Genomic DNA, 24257 nt, shown 5'->3' with positions numbered 1-24257 from the left:
ACCAACTTGAGCTCTAATTAATCCTTAGGCATGGAGGGTAAGTAGATGCACTGCTCCAGTGGTGATGCATAGGGGGTGCATGTGTACCCCCTGAGAGTGCTGGTGCACCCCCTGACTGGCCACGCTCCCCGCTTAGGCAATGGGCAGGGGGGCAGGCAGAAGCACCGGTGCTCCCTCTGCGAGCGCCGGCTGGGGAGTGGGAACACTGGATGTAGGCCATGGCCGCTTCCGGGAGCAGTGTGGCTGATCACTGGATGGTAAGTTTTGCCATGGGGGGATGCCCTCCCCCCATTCAGCAGGATTGGCCGGTTGCTGATTGGTTGCTGGGGGAGCAGGTGCCCCACTGACTAAGGTGGCACCAGTTGCCCACGCACTGCTCAGAATGCTGCAAAAATTTGCTGTGCTGTGCCCAGCTGACCTAGCACTGTTCTCAAACAGCAGAGATCTCTCAAAAATGCAGATTACCTGCAAGTCAAGAGAGCTTGCTGGTACTCTGATTGAACTCATGATTCAAGAGGCTTCTGTAATTAACCTGCCCTTATCTTTGGTGGTAACACCCTTTCTTGCCTTTGCCCAGTTGTAATTTGGGTTTACTGAACCTGCAATTCTCCTTCCACACTGCCCATTGCAGTTACACTGATGGGAGAGGAGTTAGGGTCCTTATTCTCAAGTGAGAGACATTAAATTCTGATTCTCTAAATAGCAAGTGGTACTATAAAACTGCCTGCAAATAGTCCTGACGTCCCCCTCGACTCAATCCTGCAAATTATAAGGCACTTGAGAGAAAGTGCTCCAGTGTGAGTGCTTCAGGCTTTCTACCTGTAGAAAGAAAATCTTTCCTTAAATTCCCCATGTGCTCAGGGAGGAGCATGAATGTTGTGCCATTATAAAGGATGAGGTAACCAATCTTTCCATAGTTCACCTAGCCAGCTCTGTTCACCAGGGACTATGAAGGAAGAAGTAGGGCCACATCCTTTTCTCTGCTGCAACTGATTTGTATCCAGACTACTGAATGGGAACACTGGGGCCTAAAGCCAGGGCTAGTGTGGGCAGGGGGCTTACATAAATGGGGGACTCTACCACCCTTGCATATCTTTATGGCTGAATTCTGAGATTAAGAAAAAGGTGCTTCAGAAAACAGGAAAAGATTTGCTATTGTAGTAGCAGAAAGTCATTAGAGCCTGGACACACTGAGACTGAGCAATAGATTTTTATGTTGGGGATCTAAACAAAGGAATTCAGTTTGAGTTGAAACAAGATGGAAATTGGGGTAGGGGGCAGACAAAACAAAGCAAAAACCCTAGAAAGCTTCATTTTGGGTTGACACAAAACATTTTCTTTGTTTTATTTCATTTTAGGCTATTTAGGCTAGTTTTTTTCTTTCCTTTTTAAAATCTTTTGTTTAATAACAGTTGACTATGAAATGAAAAATGCTGTTTTGGAATTAAGTTGGAATGTTTCTTTTTGAAAATGTTGAAATGAAATGTTTCAGTATTTCCAAGCCAAAAGGTTTTGTTTGTTTGTTTTTTAAAGTCAACCTGAAACAATACATCAGTCTCTTTGCCAAGCTCCATACTGGATTGGTTTACACAAAGTATAGACAATAAATCAAGGAGGAAACAGTGCTGTATATGCTCTGTTGTAAAACGTAACTATGACACTGCTGCATTTGAGCGCAGATGAACATTCAGGTATGTATCCTCTCGAGGCATACTGTAAAATAACTCATCACTGATGATATCCAATCCAATGTCAGTTCATAAATGAAGAATCTGGAACACCCAGATAAAAATGGAGTTTGATTAGAGTATAAAGTGGATTGCATGACATGGGTACCTGTAATAATAGGGGACTAAATGTAGTGACTTTTCATCCCTTCTATTCCTGTGCCGGATGCTGGCAGAAGGTCAACCCAATCCTGATCATAATAGGTATGCTGTGGGTACACAGGCTGGCATTAACCTAGTGTGAATGGATCTGGAACCCAACTGAATTGTGCCATAGCAGAAGAGTTGACAGTGGATTTGAATGGAAGCCACAAATGACTTCAGTGCATTGCAATCTGAAAACTGTAACTACTGGAATGCTACCCCTAGAATAAGGGCATTTTGGGAGAGAAATAACTCTGCTACATGTATCAAACTTTTATGACAAACTGCAATACCCAGATATTTGAGCCTACGGACTTCACTTCATAAATCTACTAGATATAAGAAATCATGGACTAAATATAGACATTGGATTTATGGCACATTATAACAAGCCTGCCTGCCATCTGGTAACCCCAGGTAACATCTCTACACTTTACCAGCTACATTCTGTCACCAGGCCAACATTTCCCGCATTTCTCCCCCACCCCGCCACCCCCACCTACCTGTCTGGCAGCAGTTGTCTCCCATCCCCTCTGATCTTCGTTGCCACTCATTTGCATTTTCACAGAGCTGCATTTTGCATTTTGGCTTCTATTCCATCCAAGAGAGCACAAAAACACCAGCAGACTCTCCCTATGCCTGAAGAAGGGTTTTTGTGCCTGAAAGTTTTCAAAGAACTATTTTTCCAACTATTTAGTTCAGGGGTGGGCAAAATACAGCCCATGGGCTGGATTTGTCCTGCGAGGCCATTCTATTTGGCCTGAGGGGCCCCTTAAAAATTTAGAAAATTTATATTTATCTGTCCTTGCTTCCTGTCAAAAATGACAGGAGCCAGGGGCAGTAGGACCTAGGGGAAGTCCCAGCGGGCTCCTGCAACAGCAGGGGCTTCTGGCCTGGGACCATGTGGCTGCACTGGCACCAGAAACTCAGGTAAGGGGGGAGGGGAGGGAGAAAGAGCAAGGGAGGACCCCGGGCAGCAAAGTGCTGGTGCTGAGCATGGAGAAAAGCAGCCCCTCCCCCGCCCCGTGGCCAGCACTTCCTGCTGCAGCCACTTGCAGCCCATGTGGGGTTGTCCTGAGCAGGCACAGGCAGCCCCACATGGGCTGCAAGCAGCTGCAGCAAGGAGCAGCAGCCACGGAGTGGGGGAGGGGCCGCTTTTCCCTGCACTCACCACCAGCTTATAACCTGCCCCCACTGCCAGCCTGTGCCCCATGCCGGCTCTGGGCTTGCCCATTGGGGCTGTGCTGTGGTTGCAGCAGATGCTTGGCATGAAGGAAAGTGGCCCCCCAGCTTGCCATGACGGGCAGTGTTTGCTGCTGCTGCCTGCCTGGAGCTCACAATTGCACAGGGCGGGGGAGGGGCCACTTTTCCCCGCACTCAGTACCAGCTCCTTCCCTGCCAGTGAGCAGGGGGTTGGGGCTGCACTGCCCCCCGCCTGTACCTCAGGGTTGCAGGGGCCCTGGGAATCAGTGGGTGCAAGAGTCAGTGGGAGCACGGGGCCTGCACTGGTGTCCCAGGGGTAATGCTGGTGGGTCCCAGAGCAGGGCGGCAGGAGTTAGGGTCCCGGCTGGCAGGGGCTTTATGGAGCCGGGCCAGCTCCCCACTCTCACTGCTGGTGCATCCCAGCCTGGCTCCACAGACCCCTCCCAGCCTGTACCCCGCTGTGGGCCCCACCGGTGCTGGCCCTGGGACATTGGTCCCAAGACGGTGACCAGGGGGTGGGGCACCTGTCAAGGGGTGGGGCTACCCATGCGGCCCTCAGCCGCTTGCCAAAACTGGGTAAGAGGCCCTCTGCCCAAAATAATTGCCCGCCCCTGATTTAGTTGGTCTAATAAGGTTCTTTGGGTAAATGTGGTATCTTTTGTCTGCCTAATGCCCAGGTACAAATTCTGCTGGCAACACTTGTCTGGATGTGTGGTTACAGAACTTATGATTGGGGGGAAAGTATAGACTTGTTTCTAAAGAGTTTTAGATGATACAGTGATAAAGATACCAGCACCTGATCTGTACTAAAGTTTCCATTGGTGAAATATGAAGTACCATTGGTGAAATATGAACTGTATCTGACTTTTTTTTCCAGTGCAGATCATTGTGATTAAGACTTCTAAGTAATTCACCAGTAATGTTGTATAAAAACCACCAGAGGGAGATACAAGAGTAGGAAATATTTGTTTTCGTTATTTTCTCTGGTTTAGCAGGTACAGTGGAATCCCTTGAGTGCTATTGAACCAGCTACACTTGAATATATTTGTGTGCTGAAGGAGAAGGCTTTTAAAGTGTGTGTTCTAGATTAGACCTTAACAAAAAGGAAAGGTCCAAAGAGAGATGCCATCTGTCAGAGCCATTCTTGAGGTCCAGTTTAGCTTTGGAGACAGCCTCTTGAAAAGTCTTTTGTGTCTACCCACCTGAGAAGTGGAAGGCAAAGGAGCAGAAGGGGGTTTATGTTCCTTCAATCAAGGAAGAGACATATGGTTTACAGATGTGTGATCTTCTCATAACTGGCCATCAAAATAGTAGTTACATTATGAGACAGCAATCGGCTTTCATTTTTTTGGTAAGACGTAAAAATTGGATTGAAAGATAATGCTACATTCAATGTTAAAGTTGGAGCAGTTTTACTACATTTATATCATTCTGTCTTGTCCACAGGTAACAATTTGAACTTAACAGCTGTTGCCCTTTAGAAATGTTGTCCTTTTGAAAAAGCTCCAAATATACCTGTCTATACCCTAATTTTTGTTTGCTTAGTAGTGACAGAGGAAGGTGTTATCAGCAGGCAGTGGTACTGAACAACTGATATAACTGCTGTAACTAGCATTGTTCGTTACCTTGTAAACAGCTTCAACCGAGGTCGGTGACTGAATGTGCCCTCTTTCCTCTAGACATGAAACCTCCAGCTCTGGACTGAAGTTGCTCACACTAGATTGTTTGTAGCAGAAACAGCTGTGCTGAGATATTTTAAGCACCAATGGTTGTCCATCCACCCTGGCCATCCTGAAGTGCTTTAAAAATGGTATAAGTTTCCTGACAGTCACCGTCCTGAACCATTTCCAGAGAGTACTTGTTCTGTCCTGAACTGTTTGCGGAGGGTATTTGTTCTAGGGTCCAAAGACATGAAGAAACAGTGGATTCTAGAAGATTTTTAAAGGCCACCAGTCTTCCCATATGTAAAGAATGGGAGGACTAATTGAATCATTTCTGTTAAACTGTCTCTGTGCTGACTTTTGTTTTGTTTTGTTTTGTTTTTAATAATTCAGGCTGAATATTTTTCAAGCTATTTAGCTTATGAAAAACATTTATGCAGTGGGAAGCCTCCCTGTAAACTAATTGGAGCACTCTGCAAAAGTGCACAGCAGATTAGACAGGCATGTTCTAAGCACAGTCAATTTCTCCTCTCTAGGTAAGTCATTTGAGGGCTGCTCCTGTCCTAACTGCATCTCTTCAGTGTGATCTCTGCCTCCACCTGATAAAGGAAGTGCTTGTCAGGTAATCTTTTACAAAATATTTTTGTTGGAAAATTCTAAGCCAGTGAAATTTTTCAAGGGAAAATAAATTTCAAAGGGGTTCAACTGAGGTATTTTTCAAATTGAAAAGTTCTGTATTTTTTTCAGTTCAAAAACAACTTTTTGGTTCAAAAAGCAAGTTAATTTATAGTAGCATATGTAAAAAATAAAATGAAATATTTAATGTATAGGGAATTATCAAAATGAAACATTTTGATTGACTCCAATTGCTTTCAGAGATTTGGTTTGGGAATTCTTTCAGATTTGTCAATGAAAGTATGAAAAGTCAAATCAGTAATGATCCAGAGAAGTGGAATAATTTGGTCCAAGAGGGCTACCATAAACGAGGTCATTCCACTGCCCAGTAAGGGTGAAGAGGATGAAGAGGACATTGAGGATGCTGAGGAGTAGGAAGGAGTGATGGAATTAGACAGCCAATGGTACCCAACCTCCATCCAATCAGAAACAAAATGATAGCCAATAATTTGGTAGGTGATCTGAGTGAGTAACTAGTAATAGTTAAGGTAGATTGTAGGGATCCTGGGGATGGGGTGAAATTTATAGATGCTGTAACTCGTACATCAGTCAAAGCTGTCACATCAGAAAATAACATAACCGCATCCAGTAGGATCAGAACCAGTAGAAAATGGGTGATAGAGGTAGAAAGTAGTCTTCTCTTGCATAAGACTTCCTGTTTCCTTGGATTTTCTTGCATGCTTTGGTTGCAACTTCTTTCTCAAGTGGTTGCTGAAGGCTGTTGCTATATCAAGACATTGGTAATTCCAGAGACAAGATGTCATTTTGAATTTTGTTTCCTACAGAAGCTGGACACCCTCCTAGCCTGTGGGAGGTGGGGCAAGATGCTCTGGATTTATGGAAATGAGCAATTGGAGCAGACTCAAGTGAATCAGGCCCAGGAATAGGCACTAGGAGCATTGATTAAAAGGTATGTGCAGTTTCCTTTTGTGGTTCATAGATTTCATAGAAGTTATAGTTAATGGCTTGGTTCAGATCTTGTATTTGTTACAATGTGAAGGAGCTGGTGTTGGACAGGGAAAGAGATTTATTTTGCAAGACCCAATACAAGTATTGTGTAATCCTTTGTACAGGAATTATTATGACTCTTGTAGCTAAAGTTAGCACACTTCTGGTCAAGTTGTGAGGCTCTCTTCTGAAGCTAACATTTCTGTTTAATTCTGCATTGTCACTGTTAAGTCTTTCTAAACGATGTGAGGGCAAAGGTGGCTACACATGGCATGGAAGTGGATGCTAGAAGACTGGGTTTTGTGTAGGGGCATCCCTGACCATTTGGTTTCTTGTAATTTTGCCATAAAGATATTGTAGTATACCTGCTCACTTCCAAGGGGATGTCCCCATTCCATGTCACAGACAAAAACTTGCTATATGTGGCTTGCCCCCTGCACCCATACACCATTTACTAATGCAAGATATTACTGGCAAATGATGTTCCCTGACACATTTCTTTACATGTTTATTGTTTAGGGATAAAAATATGATGTCTGGGACTTGCCCATCTGCTATACTTCCTTTTCAGTAGCACTTTTTCTCCAGCCAGCTAGCCAGTTTAGGCATAACAGGAGGGCCATGATGTTTTATTTGGATGCTTCCAAACAGTACTGGCATTGCCATTGTGCCATCTGTCTCCTGGCTCTGGAGTTTTTGCTGTTGCCCATATGTCAGGGTAAAGTATCTACCTGGCTTGTGCTTGGGGCCCAGATCAGTGCAGATACTGTAGCAGTTAGTAATAACAACTGAAAGTAGCTGTTACCTACTTCATCTGCAGCCTTTTTAAAATCCTAGTGACTGAGCATGTGGCTGGATTTGGCATGCCCTGGCAGTGTGAGTGTGTGGAGTAGAAATCGTGTGTGCTTTGAAACTTCTCCCACGTTACAGCATCCTAAACTGAATGTTCCAACACACTCCACTTTGAAAACTCCTCTTGGCCAAGCCAGGTATAAAACACAGGAAACTTTCAGAAGAGCCCTGCCAAGAACCAGGGCATGGTGGTGAGGGCTAGTCAGAATGTGGCTCCCCACAAGTGCCCTTTAGATGCACTAGGGAGGTCAACTTGCCCTGCTCAAGCTGAGCTCAATTCTGCAACCCGTGCAGAACTGCACTGGCTTTAGCAGGACTGCTCATGTGAGTAATTTGTGTCCGCATATTTTAGTAGGATTGGGATTATGTATTGCACAGGGCGTAGTCAGCACATAACACATGAATACCATACATTCTGGCATATATCAGACCCTTAAAGATAACATGCCCCCTGTTTTGAAAAGGCCGCATAAAGAGAAAAGATCTTACCTTGAGTAAGTAACTGAGTAGGAGAAGCTAGGGAACTAAAGCCTGTTGCTAGCATCACACATGGAATGGGACCTGCAGAGCTCTGGGCCTGATCCAGCCAGGTGTAGGGTTATGTGCTAGGCCTAGATCTAGTGCAGCCGGGGAGAGTGTTAGTTAATACTGGCAAATTTCTGGACCTGTGAGGATCCATATATCCTCACATATAATGCACACCCCAGTTTCCACCAGCTGGCTTTTGGGGGGGAAAGGTGTCTGCTGTATGCAAAAAAATATAGTATGTCATTTGTAATAGTGATTAATATTGTGTTGGTAAAGTGACCTCTAATCCTGGGGCAGGCACTGACTGCTCCACTTCCTGAGCTCCAGCATTAGCCTCTGACACAGTCCTTTACAGATAAGCAATGTAGCACTTAACCTTCTCCAAGTAAGCCTCACGTAACCATACCTTTCCAGCCTCCTGATTGGAATGATTACTTGACAAATCTCCATTTACCTTGCATCCTGTTCACACATTCCTGAGAAACATGTTAGCAGATGGTATGTTTTTCCCAGGGGGCTGGCAGTTGCCTATTAAAATGTTACATGGTTATGACAAGTGAGAGATTTGGTTTCAGTCTCCTAGCCAAAATCTGCCTTGTATTGTGAGTGAAACACGCACCAAGGGAGCAGGTGTGGAGGGCCAAGGGGCTAATTTGTAAGTATTCCAGACCTGGTGCTTACAATAGTTGGGAGTATTTGGGTGCCCATGCCCATAGGTAAGACGAATGCCCCTTGGTTTATCACCACTGTTCAAATTCATGCATTTGTTCCTAGCCTTTTGGAACATAAATAAGGTCGTAAGATGGGTGCAGTTAATTATAGGTAATATTTCCCCTCAACTTGTCTTCTACCCAAGCCCTGATCAGGCTGAGATCATGTCCCAGATATTGGTAAGGAGTATGCTTTTACCAGACAGAGAAGTACAAAGAGAACTAGAGGTTCTTTCAGAGGTGGGCAAAATAGCCCAGCTCGCCAAGGGATTTTATCAGTCTGGCAGCGTGCTGGGCAGGGTGTGCTCGGCCAGGTGGATGGGATGGGGCTGCAGGAGGATGGGGCACTTTTCTGTTCTTGTTCAGAATGTAGGGTTTCTTCCCCCTCTTCTGTAACTCAGAGTCCTTCCGCTGGACCGCACAGCCTGGTTTCATAGATTCATAGAAGTAGGGTCGGAAGGGACCTTGTAGATCATCAAGACTCAAAAGAGGAAGGAGTGGAGGGAAGGGGTCCCCTGCAAAATGACAGAAAGGAGAGGGGGAAAAACTAGATGTAAATGCTGGGGATGATAGAAGCAAACAGCTCGTTTGGTTCTGTGACCAAGGTCTGTGGTAGTATTTGTGTGTCTCCTAAAGTCCTCTGCTACAAAAGCCTTTTGAATGTATCATCTCTTGACTGTATCTGCCTCTGATGTAGACTGGACAGGTGTTCAGTCAGTGATAGCAGCCCTTCTTACTCTGGGACAAATCACTTTTTTGCAACATCTCCCAGAAATGGGTTCTCTCCTGAGGTGTAGAATGCCTGGAACAAAAAACAGTTGACAATGGGACATTTCCTTAAGTGCAGAAGTACCTTTCTCTCGCCATCCAAACCTTTACTAGTTTGTCAGTGTACTACAGATTTTTATATGCACCCACTGTTTTGTATGCTGCATGGTACTTTTTAGTGCTCGCAATGTTTTTCACTGGTGTGTTAACTGTTGTTTGTTAGAAATATCTTAGCCAACACAGTTCTGTGTTTTGAACAAGTCATGACAATGCCTACTCCAGAGCACTCATCATTAAATAATTCATGATAATGCCTCCTTCCCCTGCATTAATTCATTTTGCAGTTCATGACAACTCGCACCTTCAGTGTGTTTCTGCATATATTATAAAAATATAATATATACCCTAATATAATATACTTCCTAATAAATCCTAATATATGCTTGATATTAGCATTGCAACATAAAGTATGCAATCTTAAGTATGTAAGCCCACTTGCCTACTTAAACATCAAGATAAATGCTTTGTGTTGTTACCCATAGGTGTTAATAGAAATTATATTTAATCATTACTTAATCCTGATCAAAGCCTTATAAAAACATATGTATGGTTCACAAGTGGCCCTCTAATCTCAAAGCAGGAACACAGTGCATCCTTGACTCTGCTGCCCTGAGTATCTGCAGCATTTTAAGCAGACCTCCCCTCTAGCTATTCAAAACATTCAGCAGGTCTGCTCACCCTATCCATCAGTCTCTCCTGTGCTGTCACAAAGCTAAGATGAAACACAGTAAGCAGCTCTTATAACAGGTTGATACTGACCTTCTGCTTCCAGCACTGACTTTTGCTTCTGCCATCTAACTGGCAAACTCCACTCTCATTCTGCCACTATTTAGGGTGCAGTCAAACATGTCCTTTTTCCCATCTTGTCCAGTGAAAGTCTTCACAAGGCAGGGAAGCAGAGAGTAAGCAGCAAGCTGGGTTTCCCAGCATGATTGAATGAATGTCAATGCTATCAGTATCTGCAGATACCACAGAAGCAAAGTTTTTTTCACTGTAGAAAAAAATCTTTGAGTTGCCAGGATCTTTGGAATCATAGACCTTTCCAGAGCATGCTGCTTTTTTACTGTGTACCCTCTATGGTGACCAACCAAGATATGTGGCAGCGTGAAAAAAAATAGAAATTGAAAACTCAGGTCTGGTGAGGAGGTCAAACAGTAAGCTTATGAGTCTAATCAATGGGCCCTGTACAACTCAGGAATGGCAGTTGTGCAATTCTATTCATAACCTTATGTGTACTGTTCTATCTTAGGACCCAGGGGGGCAACACCTTCTTCATAGCAGTATATACCTCCATTACTAGAGCTCTTGGGGGTGGGGTGAGTTTTCAGACAGGAATTGCCACGTCTTTTTCTTCATGGAGAAACACTCTTGTATAGCTGTTCCACCATGAAAACTCTTGGTCAAGTTTCACAGATTTTTAGGAAAGGGTTTTTTGTTACCCAGAAAATCTGCCACCGCTGCCAGTCACTTCAAGTATGACACATTCTTTTCCCACCAGTCATTGTTGATTGCCTGAGACTATGAAATAACATTCCAGTGTGAAGCTCCTCCAGGAACCTATGTAGGAGACATCTCTGCTCTGTTTTAGCCACCTCCTAGTTAAGAGGTGCCAAGGGTACCTATAGATGTACTCCAACATGTTTGAATTAGAATACATTGGAGTAGACTCAATTAACTGAGTCTGCTCCATGTTCTAATTAGAATGCTCCAACATAGCCTCATTGTCACATGTATTAAGCCCCCTGCATTTCAAAACAGCTGCAGGGTGCTCTAACTAAACCTTGTCAAATGAGCTTCAGTTAAAGCACCCCTGCAGCCATTTTGAAATGTGGAAGGCTTAATACATGTAACGGTGAACCATTTTAATTAGAGTGACTTTCCGGGAACACCCCACCCCACCCCCCCGCCTGCCACCTCCAAGCATATGTATAGGCAGCCTTGACAGCAGTATAGACAATTCTTAAATAATTGCACAAATCTAAATATACAAGCAGTGACCTGTTTGCATTCATTGCCAAGAGGATCACAGTGCTTACCAGTGTTCCCTCCATGTTGCCTGATAGCACTTTGAAAATGGCACTGGCTGGCTCATAGAAGCCAGATGCATGATGGGATGAAGAAGCATGGAAATGTTTTAGTTTGGCGCCCCCCATTCCAGAATTCTGTTGCCTTGCAGTAGTAGTCCCATAGTGCACAGAGCAAAGAATGTCTGGAAGTATACAGCACAATGGTAAAGAAGTGTATCATGGCCAGAATACAAAGAGTTTATTTTAAATCATAATTGTACAGGGCAGCACAAGGTCTGATCCTGGCACATGAGGGCTGGGTGGGGTGGTGGTGTGGTGCCCCCACAACCCAATCTTGGCCAGGCAAGGGTAGCACAGGGCCCCATGCCACTTCTGCTCAGCTGGGATTGGGCCCCAGAGCCGCACACTGCCTCTGCCCAAACCCCACATGCCAGGATTGGGCTTTGGGGATCCAATCAGGCTCCAGCTGGGTAAAGGTGGCATGAGGCCCCAGGGTCTGATCCCAGCATGTGGAGGGATCCCAATCCAGCCCACAGACCAGCCCCGAGCCATTCATCTGATTTGTGGAGTCAAAACTGAGCACTACTGATTTACACAGATAGCTCTAGCTTTGTCAGCATGGTGGATTTCATAGTTTCATAGTTTCTAGGTTCAGAAGGGACCTGAACAGATCATCAGGTCCAACCCCCTGCCCTGGACAGGAATGAGTGCTGGGATCATAATATCCCAGCCAGATATCTATCCAACCTACTCTTGAAGACTCTCAAGGTATGGGAGAGGACCACCTCCCTTGGGAGACCATTCCAGAGCCTGGCAGCCCTAACCGCAAAGTAATGCCTCCTGATATCAAGCCTGAAACTGCTCTCAATCAATCTGTGGCTGTTATTCCTTGTTATCCCAGGTGGTGCCTGGGGGAACAGAGCCTCACCTATTTTCTGCTGATGCCCCCTGGTGAGTTTATAGACGGCCACCAGATCCCCTCTCAGTCTTCTCTTGTGGAGGCTGAATAGATTCAAGCCCTTTAGTCTATCTTCATAGGGCCTGGCATGCTGCCCCCTGACCATGCGAATGGCCCTCCTCTGGACCCTCTCCTCTCAAGGTTAGCCACATCCCTCTTGAAGTGCGGCGCCCAGAACTGGATGCAGTACTCCAACTGTGGCCTGACCAGTGCCACATAGAAGGGAAGGATCACCTCCCTGGACCTGCTTGTGATGCATCTGTAGATGCACGACAAGGTGCGGTTAGCCTTACTGACTGCTTCCTCGCATTGATGTCTCATGTTCATCCTGGAGTCAACAATGACTCCAAGATCCCTTTCAACCACTGTGTTGCTGAGAAGGGTGTTCCCCAGCCTATAGGTGTGTTGCTGGTTCCTTCTCCCTAGATGCAGTACCCTGCTCTTGTCTGCGTTGAATTCCATTCAATTCTCATCCATAACTTGTCTAGATTTGGTTGGATTCCGTCCTTCCTCTCCAGTGTGCCCACTTCTCCCCACATCTTTGTATCATCGGTGAATTTGGACAGCGTGCTTTCCACATTGACCTCCAAGTCACTGATAAAGATGTTGAATAGCACAGGCCTGAGGACTGAGCCCTGGGGAACTCCACTGCCCACATCCCTCCAGGTTGAAAACGACCCATCCATCACCACTCTCTGGCTGCGACTATCAAGCCAATTTTCCAACCATCTGACTGTGTAGGCATCAGTGCTGCAGTCACTTAGTTTTTTTATGAGCATAGGGTGAGAAACCATGTCAGGGGCCTTCTTGAAGTCTAGGTAGACAACATCCACCTCAACACCCACATCCAATAACTTGGTGACCTCATCGTAAAAGGAAACAAGGTTAGTCAGGCAGGATCTGCCCTCAGTGAATCCATGTTGGTTGCCCCTGAGCATTACCTCCCATGCTGGGCCCCCACAGATGTGCTCCTTGATAATTTTCTCAAAGGTCTTCCCAAGGACTGAGGTGAGACTAACTGTCCTATAGTTACCTGGGTCCTCCTTTCTCCCCTTCTTGTAAATGGGGACCACATTATGAAAAAGTAGCATGTGGTTTGGTTTCCCTACTCACTTTAGCATGTTTATCTCCTGGGAATGAAGGGGTGAATTACTGCATAGGCTTCATGTAGGCATTAAGCTTAGGGATTGGTTTGAATGTACTTTCAAGAATTGTCAGGGTCTGAATGCAGTTTACTTAGAGAGACAATGGAAGATCTGGATTAGCTAAGAAAGTACTACCTAAACCAGTCTATGCTTTGATGTGCCAAGTACAGTGTCCTGCTCTGATGCTGAATGTGATTATAATGAGCCAATTTTAGCTGGTATGTGCTCTGCTGAGCTCTGTTAATCTGAGTCAGGGCATTATGAACTGAGCTAACCTGTGATAGGGGCAGTTTATTTGATTTGCAGTGAAGTAAAATAAACTGATTAACACGGGATATTGCTGCATTGACCCAAAAAGAAATGTACGTTAGGAAAAGATATGGGGAAACTTTCCTTCACTTTTCCTCCCCCAGACACAACCATATGCTTGCCAAGGTAAGTGTTATCTTCCTTAAATAATTTGCTGACTAGAGGGCCTCAAGATCAGCAGGCCTGTAACAGTGAAATAAAGGGAGCATGAGTAGGAGCAGCCTGGTATCCCTGAAACGTTAGATCTCCAACTTGGGAACTGTAGCAGGACCTGGCCTGCAGGGGTGGTCACAATGCCCTGTGGTGGCTAAATGATTCCTGCCCCATGCCAGCTCCTTGGGTCATCCTCACTTTTTTTTACCTCTCCTGCCATGCCTGAATAGAACTTTGATAGTGTTTAGGGAGGCTGCCCCAGGGTCCCAGAGTAGGCCCCAGTTCACCTTAGTCAGATGGTATTTCCCATGCCCAACCTTGCCCCTCAGGCACTAAGCTGTGGCCCTCAGGGCACCAGTCACCTTATGGACTGTATTTGTGGCCTCCATCCTTCCATATAGCCATGCCTATGCCTCACAGGTGTTACTTTAAGTTCATCTACCGGGCCCTATGGCTTTCTACATCACACAATCTACCCAGCCTGCCAGGCTCCTGGCCCTGGCAAGGCTTTCACTTTGCCCTGGGCCCTGGCCCTAGTTTAGCTTCCACCTCTTTCACCAGGCTTTAGCCCTTCTTGCCTAAACCTGTTTTGGCTTCAGCTCCTCCCTGGCTTAAGCCTCACTACCATGGCTTTAACCCTCTCAGCCTTGGCCTAACTCCTTCAGCCCTCTGGGCCAGTGGCCCCAACACAGCTGCTGTTGTTTCACACCACCTCTCAGCCCTCGAGGTCCCTGACCCCAGGCTAGGCTGCCTGTCACAGAGTGCCTCAGCAGGCTCCGTGCCATCCTGTGGCTCTGTTCTCCCCCACCCAGTCCTCCAGTTTTGAACTGAATCACAACATAAATACAAGCAAACCACTTCACAACTAAAATTCACCTCATTCTGGGCCACTGCCTTATCATAAGCTATAGGTCCTCCTTAACTCTCCCCTTCCAGCTCTGTGGGACAGCTCAGGTGCCTGCTAGTCTGTCTCCCGCAGCCATCACCCTCAGGCATTTCTCTCCCTAAAGCACAACACTTCAGACTGCCTACTTGCTCTCAGGCACTGAGTTTTCTCATATGCTGCAAAACCCTACCCCTCCCCAGCCACATGAGGGGATTTCTACTTTGGTTTAATGGTCAGCCTGTCCTCCTCTGCTGCAGCGTAACCCAGATGATTGCAGCCTTTACTTCTGCGCTACCTAGAGGTCTACTTCTTGGCTGCTTCCTGCAGTGCAGTTAACTCCAGGATAGTCACTCCCCAGTGGTAGCTCCTATCCTTGTTTTCTCTAGCCTGTTTACTTTCTAGCAACTGGCTTTTGCCCAGCTGCTTGCCCTGCTTATCCTGCAGCACTCTCCTGTTAAAATAAAAGAAGCCTCTGGCTCCCTGTTATGGGAACCTTAAGAGAATTTTCTCATGACGAGAGATGTCGAGGAATGCAGTAGTTTATCTTATGGTAAACTTCAACTTTGCTGTTGAAGCAATGAAGGCAGACCAGCTGATGTAGCTTTTTGCTTATTTTTAAAGGGCAGGTGTGCATGATGGGGGAGGCAGCAGAGCTGGCATGGGGGGTGGGGAGGGCAACATGAGCGACTGCCCAGGGCACTGTGACCAGGGGGCACCACATGCACATACACGGGCGCTGCAAACAACAGGTAGCAGCACTGGCCTGGGGTCTTCAAAAGGAGGTTAGATAACCATCTAGCTGGGGTCATCTAGACCCAGCACTCTTTCCTACCTATGCAGGGGGTCGGACTTGATGATCTATTGAGGTCCCTTCCGACTCTAACATCTATGAATCTATGAATCTATGGCCTGGGGCGTTGCTCAGGGCCCTGTGTGATGCCAGGGAAGAGGGGTGAGGGGCTTTGGCAGGGCAGGCTACACGTGGGGGTAGCAACGGCACCTGCTCCTGCCTTGGTAGGGCAGGGTGGGGTGGGGAGACCCAAGCTGGGGCTGGCAGCCCACAGAGGGGAGCAGGGGAGTCTCACCTTCACACAATCAGTTGTGTTTTGGGCCCTGGAGGAGCCCTGTGGCAACTGCAAGGCACTAGAGCCCCCATGCCAGCACTCTGGCCATTCATCCCAGGCTCTTGCTCCATCCACTTCAGCTCCATGGAGCTTCTGACAGTGATCCCTGCCACAGGCAGATGCCCTGACCAGCTCCCCAGCCTGTCAGATAGAGCCCCTCTGCGGCAGGGCAGCAGCACTGGTGACTTGCTGGGGGTGCTGGGGAAGGCACTGTAGGGGAGGTGCGTGTGGTGGGCGGGGGAGGTAGAAGAGGCAAAATATAAGTTTGCCCCAGGCACTATTCTCCTAAGGCCAGCTCTGGGAGGCAGGGCCTAGGGAATAAGGGAAGACAGGAAGCTAGGTAAAGGCCAGAAATGAATATGATCAAATTAAATACTGTATCAAAGTTCACATGCAAAATGTAGTTCAGTTTAGTTCTATTCTTTTCACAGCCCAAACCACACACAGTTGAAACATGTCATTATCTGCTTGGGCCAAAAGCACACATACCTGATGTGGCTGACCTTTATAATTCACTTAACGCTCTGCCTTGGCCCTACTGCTGCTACTCGTGCTGTAGGTATGCAAGGGAGAAAGAGGGCAATGTGCTGCCTGACTCTCCCTCCAGCATGGAGGCTTTTCAAACCACAGAAAGCCTGTGCCTTTCATCTCCCCATCCCATTATCATTCCATGCACCTTATTCTTCACCAGTTTCGCTTCTCTCCTTTCTCATCTCTATTCTGCCTTGATCTTTGTTGCCTTTGTTTTTATTTTTACTTTTTTCTCTCTCTCACATGCATTATGTTCTTTCTTCTTTTTTATTGTCTTACCTCACACACCTTTCTATAACTATTATCTTTTCCCTTCTATTCTTTCTCTTCAATTCTCTCTCCCTGGTACTTCTTAATACTTTCAGGTCAGAAGCACAAAAGATACCTATGTGGGACATGTGGCTGTGATGCCATGGCTAACAGCCAACTATCTCACTACTAAAGAGAAAAGGAGGGACAGTATGTGATTTCACAGACAACTGTTTCAGCAGTTAGTGTGTAATGATGGCTGAAAGGAGGGGTAACTAGTGGGAGTAGCAATATGATAGTGCCTACATGAGATCTGGGGTCCCATTGAGCTAGGTACCACACAAATTCACAGTATGAGACCATCCCTGCCACAAACAGCTTACAGTCTAAATTGATAAGTCTGGTACAGGGTAGAAGAAAGGAAATATAATTATTCCTACCTTATAAATGGCAAGCTGAGGCACAGGGAGACTTAGTGATTTGCCCAGGGTTGTTAAGGAAGTCACTGGCATAGCATGGAGCTGAATCCAGATCTCCTGAGTTCCAACCCACCATCTCAATCATGCAACCTTCCTTCTTTTTATCATGTGGGAAGTAGATGGTCCTAGTACATTGTACAAATCCAGGGTGAGAACAAGGATTAGGACAGTGGTTCTCAAACTTTTTAGGCTCAGGGCACCCCTCCATAACTTTTCTGAATTTAGCAAAAATCTGATTGAGAGCCAATGGCCCAATGCATCATACATTTTACCAGAATACAGTTTCACAGAGTATTTAGGACTTCATCCTGGGTCTATTTGTTGTAACAGATTACAGACATAATACAAGGAAAGAGAAACTAAAAATTACTGGCAAGAGCCCTGAGACCTGAAATGAGATGGAGAAGCTGATACCAATTTAAAGGAAGCATTCCTAATCCCAAACGAAGGAGTAATCCAGACTCCCAGAGGCATAGCCAGTTATCTCTGTGTCTTGTGCAGAGCAGAGAAGTGGCAGGGTGAGGGAGGTGTGAAGGGGGTTGTGCTGAGCATTAGAGAATGGTGGTGAGGAGGCTGGGCAGAGTGGCATAGTCTCACCCAGGGGCTGCAGGCTCCCCATCTCATCTTCACTCATCCTCTGCTGCATTAACCCTCTCACAGGTGCCACTGATCTACATGTAGATCAGGACTACAAAGCTTAAATCAGCTATGGAAGGGTTAACACAGAAGTTGTTGCTGCCAGCAATGGGGAGAGGAGGGAGGCTGTGAGGTGAATCCTGTCCCCGGGTCTGCCCTGCCTGTCAGAGCCAACAGCTCCTGCGTAAGTCTATGTTGAGAGCACATCCCCTTGCCTGTCACCCTCACAACTGTCAGTGCCCAGGGCATGGGTCCCATTTGCCCAGCCTTCCTTACGCTACTGCAGCATCCAGATGCAGGGACTGCCTTTCACAGTTCCCAGCATGCAAACAAACAAACCCACCCGCAACTCAGGACAGGGGCAAGGCTGATGCCTCACTGGATGCACATTAACTTCACAGGAAATTCATTCCAGATCAGAAGTAAACTTATAGCTAAAGGGGAAAGGTAGAGCATAGCAAGCTATTTTCTCCCCATATAAGAAAAAAATAAGTCAGGCTGATACCAGTTATGGAACAAGTATTTAGTGCAATGCTTCTCACCCAGATGTTTCTCCAGACTGCTACACCACCCCTGCCAGGTGAAACTGCCCTAACAGGTTACAAGATGAGTTGGACTGGGAAGGGCTGTGGCAGGAAGGGGCAATCCTGCTTGCTTTAGGTTTATCCTGCTCTGTCTCATCATGCAACTTCTGGAACAGACACACACTGAGCAGCGGCAGCAATGCTGCAGCACTCTTGGAAGAGTCTCATGGCACCCCTGGGTGCAGCATCCTGATTGAGAACCACTGAATTAGGTGAAGCTCTTCTGGTTACAATGTCAATCCTTAAAAGGAAAGCCACAGTATCAATTCTAGCCAATAGGAAAATGTTATCTATTAAAACAGTTCAATAATTTGATCTGTTGTTGTTGTTATAGCTGGAGATATGGAAAGGAAAAGAAATGGTGAGTGTTTACCACTGACTAAGTCCTGTCCAAGATTTTTAGCAGACACAGGATTTAAATCTTTCCTTCTGAGCCACATAACATGCATGGCTCTAGAGCAGAAGAGCTAAACCTCTGACTCATGAGTCAATCTGGCCCATAAAGCCCTGTTATCCTGGGGTGCCCCACAGGTCTGGAAATGTGGCAGTGGGGTAGCAGTGAGAATTAAAGCTGCTACTGCTCCCCCACTGCCAAATTTTCAAGCTCTGTGGGCCAGACAACATGGCCCTGAGTGCAGAATTGGCTCAGTGTGTGGAGCTAAGGCAACAGACCCAAACTAGCACATATGGGGCCAGGGCTGGAGCTAAAGCCAGAGCCTGATCTAGCATGCACAGGGCCAGGGCCAGGGCTAGGGTGGCAGGCCCAATCTTGAGCTCATGGGATTGCGGCCACACATTGGATCATGTCTGTGTACCACCCCCGAGTTGGATTGGACCTTACCACTAATCTGGCCCGCAGCCCAGAAAAGTGGGGCACCAGTGCTCTAGAGTTATTAATTGCAGTATACCTGGTCCCACTGAGCAGGGACCTGGCCTAGTTCTAGCAGGAAAACATATTCATGGTCAGTACTAAGTAAAGTCGGCTCCCCTCCCTGAAATGCAGCTAGTGCACTCCCAAGTAATATGGGGTTATTTTCTTGTCAAAGAGAGGCTTGTTTTCTCCATATCTTGTCTTTGAGCCTCCACTTCCAGTGGATTATAAAGCTCTTCAGCCCACACTCAGGGAGTCCCCCCTGGTGGTATCAAGGAAAATCTTATATTCTTTACACTATCAAAGACATCTGTGTCATTACGGCAGAAAGGCTTATACTAAGCAGCTAGTGGATTAGGACTTGCTGCCAGGATATTAAATGATGTAATACTCTTCTTTTTTTTCCTTGGCTTCTTTCACAGCGGGTGAAATAAGGAGGGTACCATAGTCGCAGCCAAAGTCAATGTCATGAGAAAAGGCAAGGTCACTGCCATGGTGAAAATTTCAAGCAGGACCATGGCCACTGTCAAGGAAAAGGTTCTGGAGAGAGCAGCTGAGAATGAATCCTCTGTGGGTGTCCAAGTAAGTGCTGCTCTCAGCCCAGGATGATGTCAGTGGAAACCATGAGACACAATACGGTATACAATACAGTACAGTAGAGATGAAATGAAACTCTTTTCTGCTTATAAATAACCAGAGTTAGCAGTACCTGTTGGTGAAATGAAAACATCCAGACTTTCTTGGGGAACACACATTCCTGTTGTGAATGTAGTTCAGAAATTGTTTAAAACATGACAGTTACTTTTTGGCAAACATTATTATTGGTTTTTTTTTCTCAAATGGCATTAACATTGTGTAAGAGATACTTATAAATGCAGTTTCACTGTAGCCTCCAACTAGATGCTGAGGACTGTTGCAACTGACTTGGTTCACAAAATGCCTATCTTGGTGTTAAGGCCAAGACAGCAACACTTTAATGAAGAAATGAGCTGCAGAATATAGATCAGTCAGTATCACAGTTGCCGACTATGTTTTCCAGTTGACTTCAACACTTTATCTTCCTAGAGAGATGAAAATTATGTGCCATCCCTACATCCCTACAACTCGGATCTCTGTAGCATCCTATGGCATTCTGTAGTGATACTACATCACTTTTAGGGAAGCCTTGCCTCATGCTGGAGTACAGGAAAGTGAAGCCTATACTCCCAGCTGCATCAGAGTTACTCCACTTGTTCTAAAATCGAAAATGGGAGGCTGAGGGAAACATTTTGTAAGGAGACCACATGTCCCTGTTTCTGTACCAAGCCTGTTTACACTGCAAACAATCTATGCCATAGGCTGCAACTGTCTCTTGCAGATGAAATGATGCCAATCAAAATCCATTCACTTGCAAAAGGGACAACAACAGAGCTCAGCCAAGGCCAAGTGGTTTCATGGATGGATCTAGCATTTTGAAAAGGAGGGTGCAGATAGTATAGAGTATCATCACATATAACACAACAGAGATTTTTCTCCAGTTAAAAAGATAGTAGAAGCATTACTAATATATAAGGGGCCTAGGGCTATATTATTCAGGTGAATATCAAAGCAAAGCCAAATATAACTTTATTGAAAGATGCATTAATTTGCCTGCTGACATATTATGTCTAAAGTACACAACAAGCTAGGCAACCCCTCCCCCCAATCAAAAGCTGGTGTTTCATTAGTCCCGTAGTCAGGAGATTTAAATGTACGTGTCCTTTCCCTCTTCATAAAATACAATTGGACCTTCTTGAGCATCCCAGCGGCACCTCCAACGCTTTCCTCACCTGAGCCCCTGGGCTAAGTTAAGATACAGCCGGCCAGGAGCTGAAGGAGGAGCTGGTAACTGGGGCAGCTGCAGACAGCAAGGTTGCAGAACAAGAGGGGCTTGATTAGTGGGACATCAGGACCCTTGGAAAGGAGAGCGGGCCCTTAACACCTGGGGAAGGAAGAGTGTGGAAGGGACGCGCTAGCCTCCCTCCCTGCTGCCTGCCCAGCAGTGCCCGCGCCGCCCGCTGTCAGGCTCAGCCCCGCGCCCCGCCCCTCGCAGCCCCTGGGCTCCTCCGCCCGGGGCCGGCGCAGGCGCTTTGGCAGCGGAGGGCGGCGGCCGCTGCGGCGCGGGAGGAGCGTTCAGCACCGCCGGCTCCGGACAGCTCCGCGCCTCGCCCCGCGGCCCGGGCCATGGAGGGCGGCCCCGAGTCGCAGCCGCAGCCGCAGGCGCCGGCCGCCGAGGAGCGGGAGCGGGCGCGGGCGCGGGGCGTGCGCCCCGCCAAGGGCACCTGCACCCCCAGGTACGAGCCATCGCCTCGGCCCCGAGCGGCTGGGATGGGCGCGGGGCCCTGCCCCACGGAGTTCCTCTGCCCCTGGGCAGCACTGAGCACGGGTGAGGAATGCCTGGGTGCATGGCACACCTGAGGACTCCCCCCCCCCCCCCCAATTCAGCCCGTGTGCCCGCCCTTCGTGGTGGTGCTGCCCCGGTGACCCCGCGGGTGCCAGGCAGGGCGGCTCCGTCGCCCTCCGGCCACTTCCAGACAATGAGCAGGGCTAAGAGGCGGCAGGACCAGCCGCTCGGGCCCATCCCGGGGGCAGGAGCTACCTGCTCCCCTGCCCAGCAGCAAGGAGGGGGCCAGTTCCCACAGCCAGGCTCTGCAGACAGTGCCTGTCCCCCTGGGCACGGCGGGATTGAATTCCAGCCAGCCATTGTCAGGGGGAGGCGGCTGAGACACACAGGAAGGCATGAAGCTGAGGCTTGTAAAACCTTGAAAGCAGCCAGAATATCGACCTGTTTGGCTAGCCTGCTTCTGCCGCGAGCCGTGGAGGTACCCACCTGGGGGCAGCGGTAGAGAGACATCTGTACAGAGCCACAGAGCACAAAGCAGGTGGTCAGCTGCCAAAGGCTGTTCACACACATTGCAGTGTGTTTTTTGTTTCGGTGAAAGACTGTGCATGCCAAACTGTGACCCTCCCCCCCCAACACACTTTAATCTAACAGATGTTTCCCCAAGCACTTAATAGAAACAGGTAAAAATGCAGATTTTTTACTCTGCAATGCTATTGTTCTGGAGGATAGTGTTAGAAAAGTTGTCCTTATAATGACTGCTATTTGTTACGTATGTCTGGTGGCATCTACAAGGCATGAGGGGCTGTACAAACACCAAAAGAAGGCATGTTCTTTGCTCAAAAGCCTTTTTGTGTTCACCCTGCCCCTTTCTGCTACATGCCCCACTGCACAGCTTATGAAATTAGGTATGCATGGACACAGTCACTTTCCAGCATCCCAACACCTACATTATCACAGGGTATGATCCAGCCCTAAACATTTAAATGAATTTACATTTGTCACACTGAAGGCAAGAGGGCTGCCAAACTATTTAGACAGTCTGTGTTATCAAAGCACAGCAGAAGATCAGCTAAACACAAATATAGTTACAAAGGCAAAGAATTGCCACTCTTACTAAATACAGACAATAAACTTTAGATTCATGCTCAGATTTCCGGACCTGCCTAAGGGAACTGGGCAGTTAGATCTCTTTAGCGAGCTCTGAAAACTACAGCCAAGAGATCTGTGTGGTTTTATTAGCACAATATTCATGCACTATTTTAAAAACATCCTCCTCGTGTAACCATTTCACAACAGATTTTTATCTTACATTTGGCAAATCTGGTGACACAGCACCTATCAAATCCTGCAAACTTTGCTCACTTGAGTATTTTTGCTCAAGGAGGGAGCTCCAAAGAAGGCAGCTCCAAAGAACTCTTCCATTTCCAGTCCATAGCTACAGTTAGTTGATGGCTTATTTGTGTGCTTGTGTGTGTGTGTGTGTGTGTGTATTGTAAAGCTAACCTTTTTTGCTCGTGTCTGTGCATATTACATAACATTACATTTTATCATCTAGATAGACACACAAGGAAAAAAGGTGAGTTTTATAGCTCTTGTCTTTGATCTTGGTGAGAGTTCTGTTCCATCAGTTAGCTATTGTTGCCTGAAAAGGGTAACATCCCTTAGGCTTTTTCTAGACTAGGATAAAAGGTGGTGTGCTTTGTTTTGAATATTGAGTAATACGGTTTAAGAAATACGTTTTAAATTGTTACTGTCAAAAATAACCTTAAGCCTAATGCCCCATTGAGCTAGCCTTGGTAGGGCACACATGAAAATAACGTGATGAGTATTACATCTGGCTCACTTTGAGTGTCTAATGCAGATGACCAAGTAACAATTTACACTGCCACTACACACATGGTATATTTTGACATGTAATATACCCTCACATGGTATATCTGGAATGTACTGGGTGGCAGTGATGCTCCCAGGCAGGAGCCTCGGGTCCTCCATATATTACATGTATGTGAGCATGTATGTGAGCATACAGTAGCAGCTCTAGCTATTTAATGGTAAATTCAATACTGTGTTCAGTGGAGTCAAAGGACAGGAACTGAAAAAGCTAAACTTTCCTTGGCAGTGGAAAGTAGAATATGTGAGAGAGAATGTTTTGAAAGCTCATTAATTCTTCATGCTGATTTAACATAGTCAAGAGTCTCATTAAAAAATGATCATGGGTTTTCTCAAGAATAAATTCTGCTGCTGTAGTGAAAAAATACCTTTTTTTTCAAGGAAGAAGATACCAAGTATCTTGTATTACTGGCCAATGGAAAGGCAAAATCATTTGGGCCCACCTTTATTTTTAGTCTATTCACTTGCTAACAAAATTCACTCTTTTCCCCACTGCTTTATACTGCCATTGATTCAGGGTTATACCACAGATGAATTTGATCTATTTTGTGTGCCTAAAAGCATGGCAAGAGTTGGACTTAATCACATTTTCCCTTAATCTATGGGACCTGAGGATTCCTAGCTTCTCACTTGGGAGTTGCAACCACATGCCGGATGGGAACCATAAATATGCATGTTATGGTGCATACACATTATCACAAGGTGCTGCCTCAAGACCTTGAATCTGGTGTCATAAGTGTTGACAGCAAAACACGTATTGACTTAAATGAGAACTGA

The 24257-nt window shown here is 46.5% G+C and overlaps 1 long non-coding RNA gene across 2 annotated transcripts in view; it reads left to right on the top strand.

Moving 5' to 3' along the window:
* Nucleotides 1-20105, top strand: part of LOC109285443 (uncharacterized) — a 34825-nt gene extending 14720 nt beyond the window's left edge. The window contains exons 2-5 of one of the 2 annotated variants that reach the window (XR_009460194.1): nucleotides 5272-5357; nucleotides 5637-5862; nucleotides 6196-6320; nucleotides 19651-20105. This is a non-coding gene — a long non-coding RNA (uncharacterized LOC109285443). The remainder of the gene's footprint in view (nucleotides 1-5271; nucleotides 5358-5636; nucleotides 5863-6195; nucleotides 6321-19650) is intronic. The other variant, XR_009460195.1, reaches the window with a different exon arrangement.
* The last annotated feature ends 4152 nt before the right edge of the window (nucleotides 20106-24257 follow it).

The sequence above is a fragment of the Alligator mississippiensis genome, chromosome 2 (assembly GCF_030867095.1).
Source record: "Alligator mississippiensis isolate rAllMis1 chromosome 2, rAllMis1, whole genome shotgun sequence".
NCBI classification, from domain to species: Eukaryota; Metazoa; Chordata; order Crocodylia; family Alligatoridae; genus Alligator; species Alligator mississippiensis.
Note: the sequence above shows the minus strand (reverse complement) of the source record. Positions and strands in the feature narration are given on the sequence as shown.